Genomic DNA, 18685 nt, shown 5'->3' with positions numbered 1-18685 from the left:
GCTTATTTGCTCTCATGCCTTCCCATCATTCCAAGAGTACTGTCACCAAAGCCCAGGGAAAGCAGATGCAAGTAGACTGTGGGGCTCCCTGTGTTCTTCCCATGCTAAGTATGTATTGTTTAGGCCAAAGCAGAAGCAGAGTCTAGGCCGTGTACTATTTATGATCCCTTTAAGCACACATCTTACCAAGAACACCTCACAGTTAAAGGCGCTTGATCCTGGCAAATCATTAGTTTGTTTTTCTTCAGAGCGCATTGTCAAGGTGATTAAATCAGTCAGGTGTCATCTTTTCCCTAAGATAGTTTCCACAAGCCCATCTCACTCCCCATAGGGAACGGAATGAGATATACTCAAGCTATATTTCCTTACCAAATACATAATGCATAGTTCCCTAAGTGATAAAGAATCTGTCGCGTGTATGCCAGGCCCTCTTTGATCTGAAGCAAAGATAAAATGTGATAAATGATAGTGTGTAGAGAAAATAAAGCAAGAGGCCCCCAAGAGCAGTTCCGTGTGGCTAAAGCACAAAGCTAAAAGGTGTTGAACGCCGTATGATTGTGTACCTGTTCCTAACCACTGGGTGCTGACACTCTTGCCCAACTCACAAAGGACTGGAACAGCCTCTAGTGAAGGGGAGAGTGGAAGGTGTGCTGGGTGGGCCAAAGGACGAAGGATTCAAATTTGCAAACAATGAACGTTGGGTGAATTATTAGGGTGATCCAAGTGGCTTGATCAAGGACTTGTGCGTATCTGGAGCTTAGAGGAGCCAGACAGGATCAGAAGCCAAATCTGTGACTCACAAGAAGAACTTATAATTCCTAGGAGACCATCAAAAAGGACTGTGTGCAGGCTTTTACCAGGCCTGCATATCGCCAGTCCATAAAGACTCAGACCCTCAATGGGGCCAGAGATCAGAAGGAACCACCAATAAATAAGTTTATCTGTAAACATCCCATTCATCTTATTTTCTCCAGAATCCTTTTTTAAAGAAATTCTAACCTCGCTCGGCTAAACCAAGGATGTAAAAGCGAGCTTTATTTACTTTGCCTGGTACAGAATAGGTAGAGCCATGTCTTGCCTTGACAACTGCCTGAAATTGCCAGAAATAGTTGAAAATTGCTGCCCCAGGAGGAAAGAACTCTAGTTAAAGATAGCTAACGACAGTCTTTGTTGCACGGCTCTTGGCAAGGTCCAACCCGTTAGTGCAAGAGTTCCCAAATAGATCCATGAGAAAGACCTGGAAATTTTGGGAAGATGGTTTCTCATGAACTTCCTCAGACATTTCTATTTGGTGTACAATTCAAATGAAGCCTCATAAATTGTGTTTCACTGAGCAATTGATTTTTAATTGTGGAATGGCTAGAAAATTAAATGCCAAGAAATGATGACTTTAAGAAACACCCCAGGAAATTTCAGTTATGCCAAAATGCAGCCAGGGATCTCAAAGATGTGTGAGAACTTTCAAAAGTTCATCTTTACCCCATGGATTGTGGTGGTTTCAACCTAAGATAAGTTTCTGTCTGCATTGCAGTCTATTCTGTCCACCTTGGAGTCTGTTCGTGGAGTTTACTTTCTGTTTTTTGGAACAGAATTTAGTCGATATTTTAATTAAGGACATAAAATTTGTGAACTATTCAACGAAATTAAATGTTTACTATTTTGAATCTCCCTATTCAAGAACACAGTATCCTAAAAATTAAGTATGTGGAGTACATGGTATAAATGTGGTATGTGGTGGGGGGGTGTAGTATGTGGGGGGCATGTGGTCTAGTGTGGTATGTAGTATATGTGATATGTAGGGTTGTGTGTTGTATGTGATTTGTGTGTAGTATGTGGTGTGTGTGTGTGGTCTGTGGTGTACGTGGGTGTGGTGTGTGGCATGTGTGTGTTTAGTATGTGTTTGTGTGGTGTATGGTGTGTGTGGTGTGTGTAGTGTGTGTGTGTTTGTGTGGTGCGTGTGTATGTGTGCAAAGTATGTTGTATGTGTGGATGTGTGGTGTGTGTCGTGTGTGTGTGCATGTGTGCGGATGTGTGGTGTGTGCAGAAAGGGGGTCTCTCCTAATGGGGGAGCAGGGGCTTCTCTGATATGGACTATGTTACATGTTTTTTTTATCACTTTCCCCTGAAGAGGCTGCCTGGCCAGGCCACAGGGGAAGAGGATGCACTCAGTCCTGCTGGGACTTGGTGTGCTGGGGTGGGTTGGTCCAGGGGAGCTCCTTTTCTCTGAGGAGTAGGAGAGAGGGAGGGTGAAGAGGGAGAGAGGGAGGGACCAGGCACAGAGGAGGGAGGAGGCTACAATCTGGATGTAAAGCAAATAAATAAATAAATAAATAAATAATAGTGCCTTATGAAAAATCTTATTCTTTATATTGTATAATACAAACACTTATGAATTAACTGCTAGGTATCTAAGAAATTACTAAAATATCATGAAAAGGACAGAAATTCAACTGCCTACATTCATGGAAGATATACAAATAATATTTATGAAGAACAGTCTTATTATTTCATGCTTTTCATTACATTAAATAAAAATTCAACATCATTACAGAACTTATGATTAGTTTACAAAAACTTAAAAAGTTCAAATTTCATGAAAGTTTAAAAACATAAATGTAGAAATGCCATAATTTTTATTTTATACTTCTTTATCTTAAGTTACGTGAACTGATTTTTTAAATTGGACATCACAACTTGTGTTAGTGAAGAAAAAAATTTTTTTTTGGTTTTTCGAGACAAGATCTCTCTGTGTAGCCTTGGCTGTCCTAGACTCACTTTGTAGACCAGGCTGGCCTCGAACTCACAGCGATCCACCTGCCTCTGCCTCCCGAGTGCTGGGATTACAGGCGTGCGCCACCACGCCCGGCTAGTGAAGAAATTTTTACTTCTTTCATTAAATATATTTATTTATTTTAATTTTTCCTTTTATTCAAAAGGAATTTTTTTACATAATATATCTTGATTATAGTCTCCACTCCATCTACTCCTCCCAATTCCTCCTCACCTGCCCTCCCATATGGACCCACCCCCTTTCTGATTCTAACAAGAAAACAAACAGGATTCTAACAAGTAACAAAATAAAATATAATAAGATAAACCAAAACCTAACACATCAGAATTGGAGGAAACAAACAGGATGAAAAAAGTCTAAGAAAAAGCATAAGAAACAGAGACCCATTCATCTGCGCACTCAGGAATCCCAGTAGGCTTTCATGCTCTGCCTCACATGGCCTTTCAGCATCTCTCCCAGCATTCTCTCCCTCATCTTCTCTGTCCCTCCCCTCTGACTTATTTCTAGGCAACTTTTTGTTGCTTTTGTTATCGTGAATGAGAAGGGCTTTTCTTGGGCTGGAGAGATGGCTGAGAGGTTAGGAGCACTGGCTGCTCTCCCAGAGGTCCTGAGTTCAATTCCCAGCAACCACATGGTGGCTCACAACCATCTATAATGTGATCGGGTGCCCTCTTCTGCAGATAAAGCATTCATATACAATAAATAAATAAGTATTTTTTTAAAAGAGAGAGAAGGCTTTTCTTGTTCTTTGTTGTTGCTGTTTTCAAGTAAATTGCTATTATTGTAGAAAAACACTACCATATTTGCATTTCACTTTTATCACCCAGTAACTTTGTTGGATTTATTTAATGCTTCAATTTATTTTTATTTATTCTTTTAAAATTCAATGCATTTTTACAATGTATCTTGAACTTCTCCAACTATGACTCTTCTCTCTAGTTTTCCCTAGCTCCTTATTATCCCTCTCTCTAAATCTCATGCTTCTCTTTATCGATTGACTGATTGAATGTAGTTCACTAAGCGTACTTAGTGTTGCCCATACATGGATGGGCATAGAGTAATCGGCAAACGTAGTGGAAGCAGCCACATTCATAAACAAAAAAAATGTCTCTCCCTCCAGCAGCTCAACTACAAGGGATGTTCAGCAAGGGGCGGGGCCTCGGGAGCCCCTCCCTGCTACACGCTGGACTCTGTAACTGGCTTCACCTCTCCTACCTTAGCCATTCCGTGTCCAGAAGAGGTCATTTCACAACATTCTTCTACATCCTCTGGCTTTTACACTCTTTCCCCGTCCCTTGCTCAGTGAGTTCCCGGAGCCTCGGAGGGCCAGATGCTGATATGTCAAGGCTACTTGTTCTAGGACCTTGAAAAACAACGCCCGCCTGCACCAACCACTACTCACCACAATAAAAGCCTCTCCCACTAAGGCTAGGAGCAGCAAAAATCTATGGATATGGACATATACACTTAGGAGGAAGTTTGATATCATGATCATTTCAAAAATTGATATCAATAGGTATTCTTCTTCACACTAGGGTGACGACAGTCCATAGCAGTGTATTGTAGTTTTTATTTTGAGAAATGATAAATATTTGAAATAAATAGATATGCAAATTACCTCATTTTATCATTAGACAATGGACACACATTTCAAAATATCACAATACACACATTTGTGAAACCATTAGTCATCCCTTAAAAATTAGAAAATGATTAATTTCTTTCAAGTGAGAAAGAAATGGTTCTGGAACAATTGCTTATTAATATGAGAGGTTATGAAATCTTATCAATTGAAAGCCACATAAAAGAAGTGAACCTATAAGCAAAAGGCTGGTAGGAAACACTCAACACACACAATGGGCAAAGGCTATATGCTTGTTAGATGTTTCATGTCTTGGCAAACACCTGAGAGAAAAATTTTTTAAGGAAGAAAGATGAATTTTGGTTCCAAGCCTGAGAGGTCTCAGCCTACAGTGGCCTGGCCCCATTGCTTCTGGGCCTGTGGCAATAAAGAAATCCTAGCTGGAAAGGCCTGGTGAAGAAAAGCTAATCACTTCATGCTAACCAGGAAGCAAAGAAACAGGAAGAGGTGAGGACCTACAGGTCAAAGGATGCCCTCGATGACCGCTTCTTCCAATCAGGCCCCGTGTCCCAACAGTTCATTCACTACAGACTTGTGAGTGGATTTTCACAGTAATGAAGTTGGCTGCCTCATTGCCTAGTCACCACCAGCTAAGGGCAAGACTTGAACCCATGAGCCATTTTGTGAGTGAGACACTCTGTGTGCAAACCACAACAGATAATACAACCTAGTCCCTAGTCAATAAGAATAAAACATGCCAACCAACATGGGAAAATATTGCACATATATATACATACAACAGAAGCAGCTAACGATAGATAGCAGGAAGAGATTAATATGAGTGTATTATATGAGTAGATAATTGAAGGAGTCAATCATTCGTAGTCAGCAAAAGGCCTATTACAGTCGCAAAATGCTACCATAATTATATACACAATACCCGGAACAAAAATACGTAACATAACCATTTGGGATGGGTGGTCTGGGCAGCAAGTACAGACATTCAGACATTCTTATCACTATAGCCCATCAATCCCATTGTACCCACACTCAGAAGCTTTGGTGTATTTTACAGGAAGCAGTTTTAAGAATGTTCATTGACTCTTTCCCTAAATATCTAGCATTACACACATGCACACACATGCATATATGCAAATAACTCTGCAGTGCTGGGCCCATATATATACCAGGCAGACAGATATTCTCCCACAAGGTGAAATACCAGTCTCTTAAGAGCAATTTGCACAATGAAGCGCTATTTCTTATAGCTCAAATTTTAAACATTGTTTTTAATTTCCTCATGCATAACATACAAAAGCATAAAGGCTCAAAGTTTAGCAACTTGTCTGCAATGTTTTCGTGACCCAGCAGTTCAAAGTCAAGAGCAGAACCATGTTTCCATCTTCCCCAGTGTTTTCCTTCAGGTCCCACCATCTTCCCACAGAGTCCCTAACTCATAAATTTCCAGCTCTCTTAATAGAATACTTCTTAATATCTACACCCAGAGACATCATCGCAGGCTGCGACAACGGTTTGTTTATTTCATGACTCAGGATGGAGACAGCATATGTCAATTGCATCAAAATACTCTGAATTCCTTCCCTTGGAAATAAACAAAGCCAACAAAGAAAGCTAAGAGCGATGATAAAGCAATGGTCCCAGGGTTGGCAGAATGGCAGGCATTTCAGTAGAACTGTTTTTTAATTTGCTGGGCTTGACTAGAAACATGGGAGAAAGAAAGCTTTCACTGATGGTTACTCCATGCAGGATGCTTGGTTTTCATTCTCCATTTAACCCTCACAACAATGAAGAGTGGGTATCACTTTATCTACTTTACCCCCCTACCCCGCCCCGCCCCACCCCACCCCGCCCCACCCCACCCCACCCCGCCCCACCCACCCCTGCCAAATCAACCAGGCTATATAGCTATAGATAAACTTTTACATATCTATCTGTATCTACGTCAAATATAAATTATAATAAATTCATAGTAGTAAATTGATTTATACATATATAGCAGAATGAGATTCTCTTCAATTCACTTTGAGGGTCTCCTTTAAACTGTTCGATCTCAACCTCAAATGCTGGCATTGGAAAAAGCTTTTAGGAGTGCCTGCCAGGGACCAGGGTGGCGGGGTTCAGGGGTGGGGCATAAGGGACTACTGGCTCTTTTTTTTCCCAGAGGCTGTGAGTAGAAAGCCAAGCCTTAGGCAAGATTTCACGGGAGAATGGAGCTGCCTCTCTGAGGACCTGCAGGACAGCCATGCAGGCTAACCACAGGGCCTCGGCATTGCTGTGGGAACTGTAACTGTGCACATCTCCTCCATGAGAACAGATGTCATGCGCCATGGCCAGAAAAGAGCAGAGATGCTGGCAGAAGACCAGGATGAGTAAGATGTCTCAGGAGAGGCCAAGCAAGACTCAGAGTGAGTCACATGAGTGCCTTCCGGTCTGAGATACCCTGGGAAGGAAGAGTAAGAGAGAAGAGAAGGAAGCCTGGAGAGAATTGGAGAGAACGTTTACATCAGAAAGGAACCAGTCTGTCCCCAAGAAAGTGGATAATCACTCGGGACGAATTGCTGTAAAACCAAATGTGGGATTTCCCTCGCCTGAAGAGGAAGGCTCAAGAGTAAGATCAGTTCAGTTCCAGAAACATGGCTGCATGTCCGCAAACATGATTTAGACCTGTATGTAAAACTGGCGGGGTGAGAATTATATAATTATATAATTAAAACCCATTTAATAATGAAGAGGCTGGCACTCAGAGAAATGGGACACGTTTTATGGCTATAGGGCCACCAAATGGCAAGACACACAGGGGGGCAGTTAGGTACTCATCTGCCCCCGAGTTAATTCTCTGTCCTACTCAGTGAGATGTGACTTTGGTAGGAAAGTGGCCCTCTGATTCTGCGATCTTGGTGTCTTGTCTTATTTATCTCCTTGTGGTTACTGCAGAGCTCCCATAGGGGAGATGTGATCATCAGGGTCACAGCAGCAAGGCTGGCGATACTAACTACTGCGCAGGAACAAAGCGTCCCTCCAACTGTTACACTTGACCACGCAAACGCACAGGGATTCTTTTCTTCCTCAAGAAAAAAAGAAAGAATGAAAGTCTATAGTCAAACATGGCTTTACTTTTTTTTTTTTTTTTTTTTGTAGTGGAAGCTTAACAAAAGAGCCCATTTTACATGTCCTCATTTTCTCAAAAAAATGAGTATTAGCAAATAAAAACATGAGACCTCACAATGTACACCACCTTCTTCCACTGAGGGTGAAAGCTAACTCCCAGTAGGGAGCCTACTAACTAACTCCTTTTATACCCATCTTTACAGTACACTCTGAAATAAGTGTGTGGTGTTTCTTGCTTTCTCAGAGTGTTCTGGAAGAACCAGTAGGGAAAGTCACTAACAAAACAGAAATAACAGATTAAATTATTTATAACAGATTCTATCCACTTCTCCTAGATGAGTTAAGACATGTGCAGAAGTGCAAGCATGTCTAATTAGTCTGTGTCCTCATTGAAAATCCCTAACTGTTTACTCTATGCCAGTGTGAACATTAGAAAACATGCTAGAACAAAAGACAGAGAAACAGAAAGCATATATACATATACATGCAGTAAGTAGTATATATTACTTTCTGAGTGTATATATGTATATATATGCTATATAATATATATTAGATAGATAGATAGATAGATAGATAGATAGATAGATAGATAGATTCATCTGAGAGACTCTGCATTGGTACATAAAGCAGAAACTGAGGAAGACTCTTGAAGTCAGGCTGCAACACATGTGATACACATGTCCATATGCATATAAATCCACACATGCCACATACACATGGAAGAACCAAAAGATGTATAATCTAAGGATCCTCTTAGCTTTATTACAGTTTTCCCCAAGATCATGTAACTATTGTGAGATTATTACCAGTAAATGTAAATAATTGCCCCATTGCCTCAAGTTTCCAGAACTGTATTTATTATCATTAAATCCTTGATTTCTTCAACTTTCTTTCCTCTATCCCCCAGCCAGCATCTGTGCCAAGCAATCTATGAGAAAGGAACAAAGAGGTAAATGCACCCAGGCAGGCATTCCAGGGCAGTTAACTCACAGCAGCATGCCTGGGGTATGCACTCTGCTGAGAGTCCTCAATTCTGCCTACACTGAAAGTGATAGGAACCCAGAGACATTCCTCAGGTTCCCTCGGGCAGTAGCGTTCTTAGGCTTTGCAAATGCAATGCATCTGCATTCAGTTCTGATGGCCAAAGAGGGTCTGAAGGGACATTGTTTGTTTCTAACATGGCAGACAAACACAAGGGCTTTGGGAATGAAGCTTTTGAGCTGGCCTCATGGTCCTCTTGTAATCCATTTTAATGCTGTCAGTCAATGAAATGATTGGTGATGTGTTTCTGTAGTTTCTACAAAGTGCTGGCTCTTTGAAACTCGTAGTAGCCTTTGCTTTACTCTCTCGGTGCTTGCAATGATTTTTCTTTGAGGTGTTCAGTCTCCTCTTCTGCAAATACCTACAGCGGTCCTGTCTTTCTGACCCAGTGAGGTAAGGTCAGGCAATGAAACTCTGCCTCTGCTTCTGAGTTGCTTTGTATGCAGAGGCTGTCGTCTCCTTGCCTCCTTATATGTTATTGTCTGAAAACATGGGGTGAGGGGCAGGTTAGACTAGATGACATTGAAAACCACCAGAAGGCCAGCATCTGATGCTTCTGTTTTCCAGGCTGCCTTGCTGTTCACATTGTTAAGGGTGTGGTGTGATGCCAAGCAGCTTAAGTCCCAAAGAACAACAGAGATACAATGCAGCTCTCTAGAGAACAAAAGAAAACCATCTCTTGTGGCAGGGAGGAAGTACATGCAAGAGACAAAATAGAATCCATAAATACTAGAGAAGAACCTTTTTATGTCCTTGCTTTAGTCTTTTGATTTTTTTCCTCTTAAAAGATCTTCATAGGAACTCAGTTTGTATTTGTTTCTAAAAGTTTTACCTGATTCTGAACCCAAATATCAAAATATATCTTGATCAGGAGGGCTAACGAGGGTTGCTAGGTTTTACAGAACTAACAGAAGGAAGAGATTTCTAAGAGGAGCAGGACCACTCTGGAAATCGTCGTGCTCTCAATGAAATCATGCTATAATGGCTCAGTGCTTTTGTATTCTTTTTCGTTGGCCTGGAAACTTATGTTTGAACCCAGCGGCATCTGCCATGGGCTTATTAGCTGAGTGGCATCAGAGGAGACATTGCACCGCCTGTTGGGAAGGTCTTCCTGCCAAACTTCTCCAGAAACATCAATTGCTAACTTAGTTTCCACAATTTTATATTAAATCAGGATGATGTTTTACTCCAATCTCAGATTTAAATGTGTTATAAAGGAATTTGTCTTTCAGATAAGAGGTAAGTGTTACAAAGCAAAGGGCTTCCTTCTAGAGAAGACTTGCCCTTTCATTTGGTTGAAAGGTGTCTCAACACTGGAGACATGGGAACCCTGTAGACAAGAGAACACCCCCCCCCTAAAAGGTCTGTTTCATGCTTAGTTGGAAAGCAAAAAGGCTCCAGATCTTCAATTTTCATCTGTGTTTTTTCTGAAGCCAACCACTTGAGATTCCTCTGAGGGAGAAACCATTGGGTGCTCTCTTTCCATTTAGAGCCATAGTCATCTCTCCCTGACCTGATAGGTCACAGACTTCTGGTCTACCCCAAACACAATATGCCATATTGCTCCATGCTTCCAAACAAAAGGTCACAGTGCTGAGGAGAGGAGTGACTCTCAAAACCGGGTAATGAATATTGTTTGTAACTCCATAACATCTTTGTCTTACCAAAACTCAGTAAAGACCAGGTCAAATGGTAGATCTATACACTGTCAAAAATATTTTGGCTAATGAAAAAAATATTAAAAGCTGCAAGGGAAAAGGGCCAAATAACATTTAATGGCAAACCTATCAGAATTACACCCGACTTCTCAGCAGAGACCATCAAAGCCAGAAGGGCTTGGACAGAGATCCTGCAAACCCTAAGAGACCACAGATGCCAGGCCAGACTACTTTACCCAGCAAAACTATCAATAACCATTGATGGAGAAAACAAGATATTCCATGACAAAACCAAATTCAAACAGTACCTATCCACAAATCCAGCTTTACAGAAGGTACTAGAAGGAAAACTCCATCCCAAAGGGTCAAGCTACAACCAAAACTACTCAGGAAACAAATAACTATACCATGGCAAAAACACAACTACACAAACGCTCGACTGGAACCAACATCAAAATTAAGACTCTTAACAGTCACTGGTCATTAATATCTCTCAACATCAATGGCCTCAATTCTCCAATAAAATGACACAGACTAAGTGAATGGGTGCATAAACAAGATCCAACATTCTTCTGCATTCAGCAAACACATCTCACCCATAACGATAGGCATTACTGAGGAATAAAAGGTTGGAAAAATATTCCAAGCAAATGGTCACAAGAAGCAAGCAGGCATAGCCATTTTAATATCAAACAAAATAGTCTTTCAACCAAAATGAATCAAAAGGGATGAGGACGGACACTTCATACTCATCAAAGGTAAAGTCAACCAAGATGACATCACAATTCTGAACATCTATGCTCCCAATACAAGGGCACCCACATTTGTAAAAGATCTGCTAAAAAGGCTTAAACCACACATCGATCCCCACACAATAATAGTGGGAGACTTCAACACCTCACTCTCACTGAAGGATAAGTCATTGAAACAGAAACTAAGCTGAGAAATAACATCATTAACCAACACCATGGGTCAAATGGATCTAACAGATATCTATAGAACCTTTCACCCAAAGAAGAAAGAATATACCTTCTTCTCTGCTCTCCATGGAACCTTCTCCAAAATTGATCACATCGTAGGTCACAAAGCAAGCCTCAACAGATACAAGAGGATTGAATTAATACCTTGTATCCTATCAGATCACCATGGGCTTAGGCTGCAATTCAACAACAGAAATAACAAAAAGCGTACACATACATGGAAATTAAACAACTCTCTGTTAAATGACACCTGGGTCAGGGAAGAAATAAAGAAAGAAATCAAGGAGTTTCTGAAATTCAATGAAAATGAAAGAACAAATACCCAAATTTGTGGGATACACTGAAAGCAGTGCTAAGAGGAAAATTCATAGCACTAAGTGCCTTTAAAAAGAAATAGGAAACATTGCGCAAAAGCACCTTAACGACACAACTGGAAGCCCTAGAAAAAAAAAAGAAGCAGAAACACCCAAAAGAAGTAGACATCTGGAAATAATCAAACTCAGGGCTGAAATTAACAAATTAGAAACTAAGAAAACAGTCCAAAGAATCAACAAGATAGACAGACCGTTAGCCAAACTAACTAAAAGGCAGAGAGACAGTATTGAAATCAACAAAATCAGAAATGAAAAGGGAGACATAACAACAGACACTGAAAGAAATACAAAGAATCATAAGATCCTACTTTGAAGGCATATATGCCACAAAATTTGAAAATCTAAGGGAAATGGACAATTTTCTTGATCAATTTCACTTGCCAAAGTTGACTGAAGAACAGATAAACAAGCTAAATAGTCCCATTTCCCCTACAGAAATAGAAGCAATCATTGATAGTCTCCCAACCAAAAAAAGCCCAGGGCCAGATGGTTTCAGTGCAGAATTCTACCAGACCTTCAAGGGCGAGCTAATACCGATAATCTTCAAGCTACTCCAAAAGATAGAAAGGGATGGAACGTTATCAAATTCATTCTATGAGGCCATAGTCTCATTGATACCTAAACCTCACAAAGACTTAACAAAGAAAGAGAATTTCAGACCAATTTCTCTTATGAACATCGATGCAAAAATACTAAATAAAATACTTGCAAAACGAATACAAGAACACATCAAAGATATCATTCATCATGACCAAGTAGGATTCATTCCAGGCATGCAGGGATGGTTTAATATATGGAAATCCATCAATGTAATCCACCATTATGAACAAACTGAAAATTAAAAACCACATGATCATCTCTTTAGATGCATAGAAAGCATTTGATAAAATCCAACACCCATTCATGTTTAAAGTTTTAGAGAGATCGGGGATACAAGGCACTTTCCTCAACATAATAAAGGCTATATACAGCAAGCAAATAGCCAAAATCAAAGTAAATGGTGAGATACTCAAGGAAATTCCTCTAAAATAGGGAACAAGGCAAGACTTCCCACTCTCTCCATATCTCTTCAATATAGTACTCGAAGTTCTAGCCAGAGCAATAAGACAACAAAAGGAGATCAAGGATATTCAAATGGGAAAGGAGGAAGTCAAATTATCCCTATTTGCAGATGATATGATAGTCTACATAAATGACCCTCAAAATTCCACCAGAGAACTCCTACAGCTGATAAACACCTTCAGCAAATTGGCTGGATACAAAATTAACTCAAAAAAGTCTGTAGCCATCCTATACACAAATGACAAGCTTGCAGAGGAAGAAATTAGGAAAGCCACACCCTTCACATTAGCCACAAGCAATATAAAATATTTAGGAGTTACTCTAACTAAGCAAGTGAAGGACTTGTTTGAAAAAAATTTCAAAACTCTGAAGAAAGAGATTGAAGATGACATGAGAAGATGGAATGATCTTCCTTGCTCATGGATCGGGAGAATTAACATATTAAAAATGGCCATCCTACCAAAAGCAATCTACAGATTCAATGCAATCCCTATCAAAATACCTACACAATTTTTTAAAGACATTGAAAGTTCAATTCTGAACTTCATATGGAAAAACAAAAAACCCAGAATAGCTAAAACAATCTTGTACAATAAAAGGTGCTCCAGAGGACTCTCCATACCTGATCTCAAACTGTACTATAAAGCAATAGTAATTAAAACAGCATGGTACTGGCACAGCAACAGGCTGGTTGATCAGTGGAATCGAATTGAAGACCCAGATATGAATCCACACACATATGGTCACTTGATTTTTGACAAAGAAGCCAAATCCATTCAATGGAAAAAGGATAGCATCTTCAACAAATGGTGCTGGTCTAACTGGAGGTCGATTGTAAAAAAATGCAACTAGACCCATATTTGTCACCTTGCACAAAACTCAAATCCAAGTGGATTAAAGACCTCAACATAAAACCAGAGACACTAAGTCACTTAGAAGAAAAAGTGGGGAAGAGCCTGGAACATATTGGCACAGGAGACAACTTCCTAAACAGAACACCAACAGCCCAGACATTAATGTCAACAATTAATAAATGGGACCTCATGAGGCTGAGAAGCTTCCGTAAGGCAGGAGACACTGTCAAGAGAACAAAGCGACAGCCTACAGACTGGGAAAAGATCTTCACCAACCCTACATCTGACAAAGGTCTAATATCCAAAATATATAAAGAACTCAAGAAATTAAACACCACCAAACCAAATAACCCAATTGAGAAATGGGGCTTGGAACTAAACAGAGAATTCTCAACAGAGGAATATCAAATGGCTGAGAAACACTTAAAGAAATGCTCAACCTCCTTAATCATCAGGGAAATGTAAATCAAAACAACTCTGAGATTCCATCTTACACCCATCAGAATGGCTAAGATCAAAAATTCAAGCAACACCATATGCTGGCGAGGATGTGGGGAGAGAGGAACACTCCTTCAATCTATCTGGTGCTATCTCAGAAAAATGGGAATAGGGTTTCCTCAAGACCCAGCTATTCCACTCCTTGGAATATACCCAGAAGATGCTCCAGCACACAACAAAAAAATTTGCTCAACCATGTTCATAGCAGCCTTATTCATAATAGCCAGAACATGGAAACAGCCTAAGTGTCCATCAATAGAAGAATGGATAAAGAAACTGTGGTACATATACACTATGGAATACTATTCAGCTATTAAAAACAAGGAATTCCCAAAATTTGTGGATAAATGGATTGAGCTAGAAATGATCATAGTGAGTGAGTTAACCCAGAAGCAGAAAAACTCAAATGGTATATACTCACTTATATCTGCATATTAGCCCAAGGGGCATGTCCCACAAAAGCCTTCACTTACCAGGAAACTGGGACAGAGGGGAGGACATCCTATTGGGACTCTAGATGAGAGAAGCATGGGAGAATAGCAAAGTAGAAGGATCCAGAGGGTCCTAGAAACCTACAAATAGAACATTATAATAGGCAGATTTGGGCACAGGGGTCCCGCTCAAACTAAGGCACCAGCCAAGGACAATACAGGTGGTAAACTTTAAACCCCTACCCAGATCTAGCCAATGGTCAGAACATTCTCCACAGTAGAGTGGAGAGTGGGATATGACTTTCTCACGTACTCTGGTGCCTCACATTTGACCATGTCCCCTGGAGGGGGAGACCTGGTGGCACTCAGAGGAAGGACAGCAGGTTACCAAGAAGAGACTTGATACCCTATGAGCATATACAGGGGGAGGTAATCCCCCTCAGTAACAGTCATAGGGGAGGGGAATAAGGGAAAATGGGAGGGAGGGAAGAATGGGAGGATACAAGGGATGGGATAACCATTGAGATGTAACAAGAATAAATTAATTTTTAAAAAAAGGAAAAAAGACTTACATTGAGTCTTTAAATAATATTTTTTAAATATATGAACTACTGAGATGGGCTAGCACACTCTTCTACTAGATGGCTTATTATGACAATTTTTTCTGTGGTTAGTAAATCTTGACCTTCTTAATTATCAGTATAATTTTATCATCAATTTTGTGTAAAGAACAAGTATAATTGTAACCTAAACAGAATAAGTTTTATAGCCAAGTGACTTTTTAAAAACACTTAACGTGGTGTGATACATAGTAAAAGATCTTTAATGTTTTGGGCAAGGCAGGTCTCATTCCACAGCCCAGGCTGACCTCAGATTCAGCCAATTTTTCTGTGTTAGACTCCTGAGTGCTGGGATTGAAGTTTTGAGCCACCACACACAACTATTAAAAGACTCTCAAACATAGAACGTAGTAAACAGAATTATTTGATAGAGATCAAATGAAATACATAAGCAATCAAAAAATGAATAATGTAAAAATTTATGCCCATCCTTGCAGAACTCCCTCACTCACAAGTTCTTAAAATGGATTACGGATAATAGCAAATGGCTTATTGTGTAGATCCCACTGGTGTCATCCAAGAGTGGTGTCACAATTTGTAAATGTCAGTGTTTCCACGCGGAAGAAATGCTGTCTATTCAGATTCTTCCAGCACAGGAGAGAAATTAGCAGTCAGCTAAACATTGTGAGCAATTATCTACTTCTTCAGAACTATTTTGGGGAGTGTTGAATCCCACACTTCCGACATTAGTTTCAGTGGGCCTTGCTCAAACCTGCTCATGACGATAAAAGTTGCTCCAAGTGGATTTAGAAGGTAAACTCTTCGTTTCCAAGAATCAGACTTGGCTACAGGTTCAAGTAGATTCATATCTCTGTTTCGTTCCGGTGATCTCCCTTTCTCAGTTTTATCTTTAGTTCACGCCTCCACGTACTGCGTCCTCAGGCCTGCGGTAACCCTGGACACTGTACCTCTTACACCGTGGCTCCCCCATAGTCTGGGCCCCTTACTCAGCAGATTTCTGAATCCTTCCAGAAGCCATGGACTCATATCCCAAGCATCCTTGCACTGACTGGGTGGCTCTGCGGGGTGCTGTACTTAGATCGGGTTGGGCCTTTGGAGCTCTTGATACAACACAACACATTACCGACACAACCGTATGTTCTCTGGCCTGCACACTGCATACGTGGTCCTGTACAGCAGTTTAGCTCTGTACTAAGTCCAGGATCAATTCATCTGCCCGGTTTATCATAGCTAAAAAATGTGGGGCTGATCTCAGTGGGGGGAAAAAGTGATGTAAGAACAATAGATTTGTGGGAAAGGCACAGTACTATAACTTAAGCACTGTTTTTCACCCCATGTTGTAAAACCTGACCTAACTTTAGCATTTTGTGTGAAGTCATCCTTCAACAGGGAAGACTTGAGTCAGTGAGATGGCATGGTGGGCAAAGGCACCTGCCACCCAGCCTCTGATGACCTGAGATCATTCCTTGGGAGTCACACAGTAGAAGGAGAAAACCAAGCCCTGCAGGCAGTCGTCGGACTTGTACATCATTACAAAGAAATGTAATAAAAGTTGATCATTTAAAGGGGGGAAGTGCAAGGGCTAGCATACTAATGCAGCAGAGGTCGCATCTCTGTCAATTACCCAATACTCTTGTCTCTGCAAGCCAGAGTAGCAGCAGCCTGTCCCTCCTGGGCTTTCTGATTTCGACAGTCTTCAGAAATCCTGAGGCCCAATGGAGAAGATCGGCTTTTGTTCCACAGTCACGGGGTGCTGATGCATTTGCAGCTGGACCACCTCATTGGACCCTCTCTACACTCACCCGGCGGCTCTAGGTTGTCGAAGTTCCCTTGGCTGCTAGCAGAGCTTAGAGAGTGGGAGGCAGCATTTAAAGATCTAGTACTGCAGCGCTTTCTGGCTGACTCTTCGCAGCAAAAGTAGAACACAGGAATCAAGTCGCTCAAGTGAGTGCCCTCTAACTCATTTTACCGTGTATGCTAATGTCGCACTGTGGAGAGCAACAGCAAGGTGCTCAAAACCCAAACCTACATCTAGCACACATCACGCCTGGGGATTTACCTGAAAGACTCCAAATCGACACGTCGTGGAGACACTTGCACATTAATGTTCCGTGCAGCACTCTTCACGGTGGATTATAGAACAAGCCTAGCTGTCCAACAACCAAGGAATAAATAAAGAAGACGTGGTATAGGCACATGATGAGTTATGGTTTTCGGCATAAAGATGAAGTTATGCCGTTTGTAACTGAGGATACTGATGTCAGGCAAATTAGGCTAAGCCACAGAAAGGTCTTACATATACTCTCTCACTTGTGGCTCCTGGATTATATAGACACATAAAATCATGACATGAAAGTAGAAGTGAAGTTGTCCTGGAGAATCTCTCTCTCTCTCTCTCTCTCTCTCTCTCTCTCTCTCTCTCTCTCTCTCTCTCTCTCTCTCTTCTCCCCCACCCCGCCCCATGTGAGAGAATTTTTTTTTACAGAACCAGTAAAGTGTGAGAATTCTGTTATATCTCTGTGTGGGTAGGTCTGAGCTCTGAGGATATTACTAGAACTAAAGTAACGTCTCTACTGAAGAGCGTTTCTGAATTTTAAAGAAAACATCTAACAAGAAGCAAATAGCATCTTGCTCAATGGATCAGGGTGAAACTCGGGGTTTGAGCCAGACGGAGTTGCGGGAAGGGTTTGCCATGCCTTGCTCTTTCTCTAAGAAATCTTAGTTAAGTCACTTAACGTCTCTGCCTCTGTTTCCTTGTCAGCAAAATGAAATTCTCTGTCTTCGCAGGCTTCCTATAAAAACACAAAACTCCTAACAGGGTCCTGAGAGCCTGGGGAGGCAACAAGTCACAGATGGTTGCTGTCAACCCATTAGCATGTGTGGTGTCAGCGCTAATAACCACAGCCAGCCAGGACTCTATTATAATTGAGAGGCCTTGCCAGCTGTGACGGCTGCACACCTGCAACACGAGCACTCGAGGGACGGAAACAGAAGTTTCCTGAGTTTAAGGTCAGCGTGGGCTACATGGAAAGATCCAGGGCAGAGGTGAGGGAGAAAGAGGAAGGTGGGGAGCAGGAGAGGGAGAGGAGGAGGAAGGAAGTAATTAAGTCTGGACTTACAGGAAACGGAAACAACAAGTGTGGGACAAAAGGGCCCACAAACGTGTCCTTGCTGCTCTGTACCCGCATCCCCAGCGGTTGTAAGACTGACCCTGACCACATGTACTGCTGTGTATTTCTGTCTCACAGGACGCGGTACCACAGGAACCGTTGCTATGGAAACATGTGCCTCCCAATACATTCTTAGTGGGAAGCAGTTTTCATAAGACTTGGTATGTCTTTGTTAAACGTCAGCTGTCACCTCGGCCCTCTGTCTGCCTGCCCTCAGTTCTGCACAGACTCTACCTGCACTGCGGCTGAGAGTCTGGGTGAAAGGCGAGCACAGTTGGCTGTGATGTGCGTGCTTCTCTCTGCAGTGAGGTCGCTTCCTCTCCAAGCTGCCTGGTTTCACCACTGGCAGGAATTTTGCGAGGTAGGCAGAAGGATGTGAGCAAAAAAAAATAATCATGAGAAAGAACAATCAATCCAGCCAGTACTGGGCACCCTGTCTACTTTCAGAGGCCAGTTAAACACCCCTTGGAAGACAACGGTGTTTTCTCAAGAGCACAGGACCCAGACACAGGATTTCACCTACGCTATCTCTGT

The 18685-nt window shown here is 41.4% G+C and overlaps 1 long non-coding RNA gene across 2 annotated transcripts; it reads right to left on the bottom strand.

Annotated features, from left to right (window-relative positions):
- Nucleotides 1–8345: 8345 nt before the first annotated feature.
- LOC311584696 lies at nucleotides 8346–18221 on the bottom strand. Of its 2 annotated transcripts, none has more exons than XR_014774968.1 (3): nucleotides 18101–18221; nucleotides 17041–17127; nucleotides 8346–8430 (listed from the first exon to the last, which is right to left on the bottom strand). It is a non-coding gene; the product is annotated as an uncharacterized lncRNA (long non-coding RNA). The 2 variants fall into 2 exon arrangements; XR_014774969.1 differs by having other exon boundaries at nucleotides 17041–17131; nucleotides 18101–18213.
- Nucleotides 18222–18685: the final 464 nt, after the last annotated feature.

The sequence above is a fragment of the Acomys minous genome (genome assembly GCF_964271855.1).
Source record: "Acomys minous genome assembly, chromosome: 15".
Lineage (NCBI taxonomy): Eukaryota > Metazoa > Chordata > Mammalia > Rodentia > Muridae > Acomys > Acomys minous.
The sequence above is the reverse complement of the archived record's forward strand: the minus strand, read 5'-3'. Positions and strand labels throughout refer to the sequence as shown.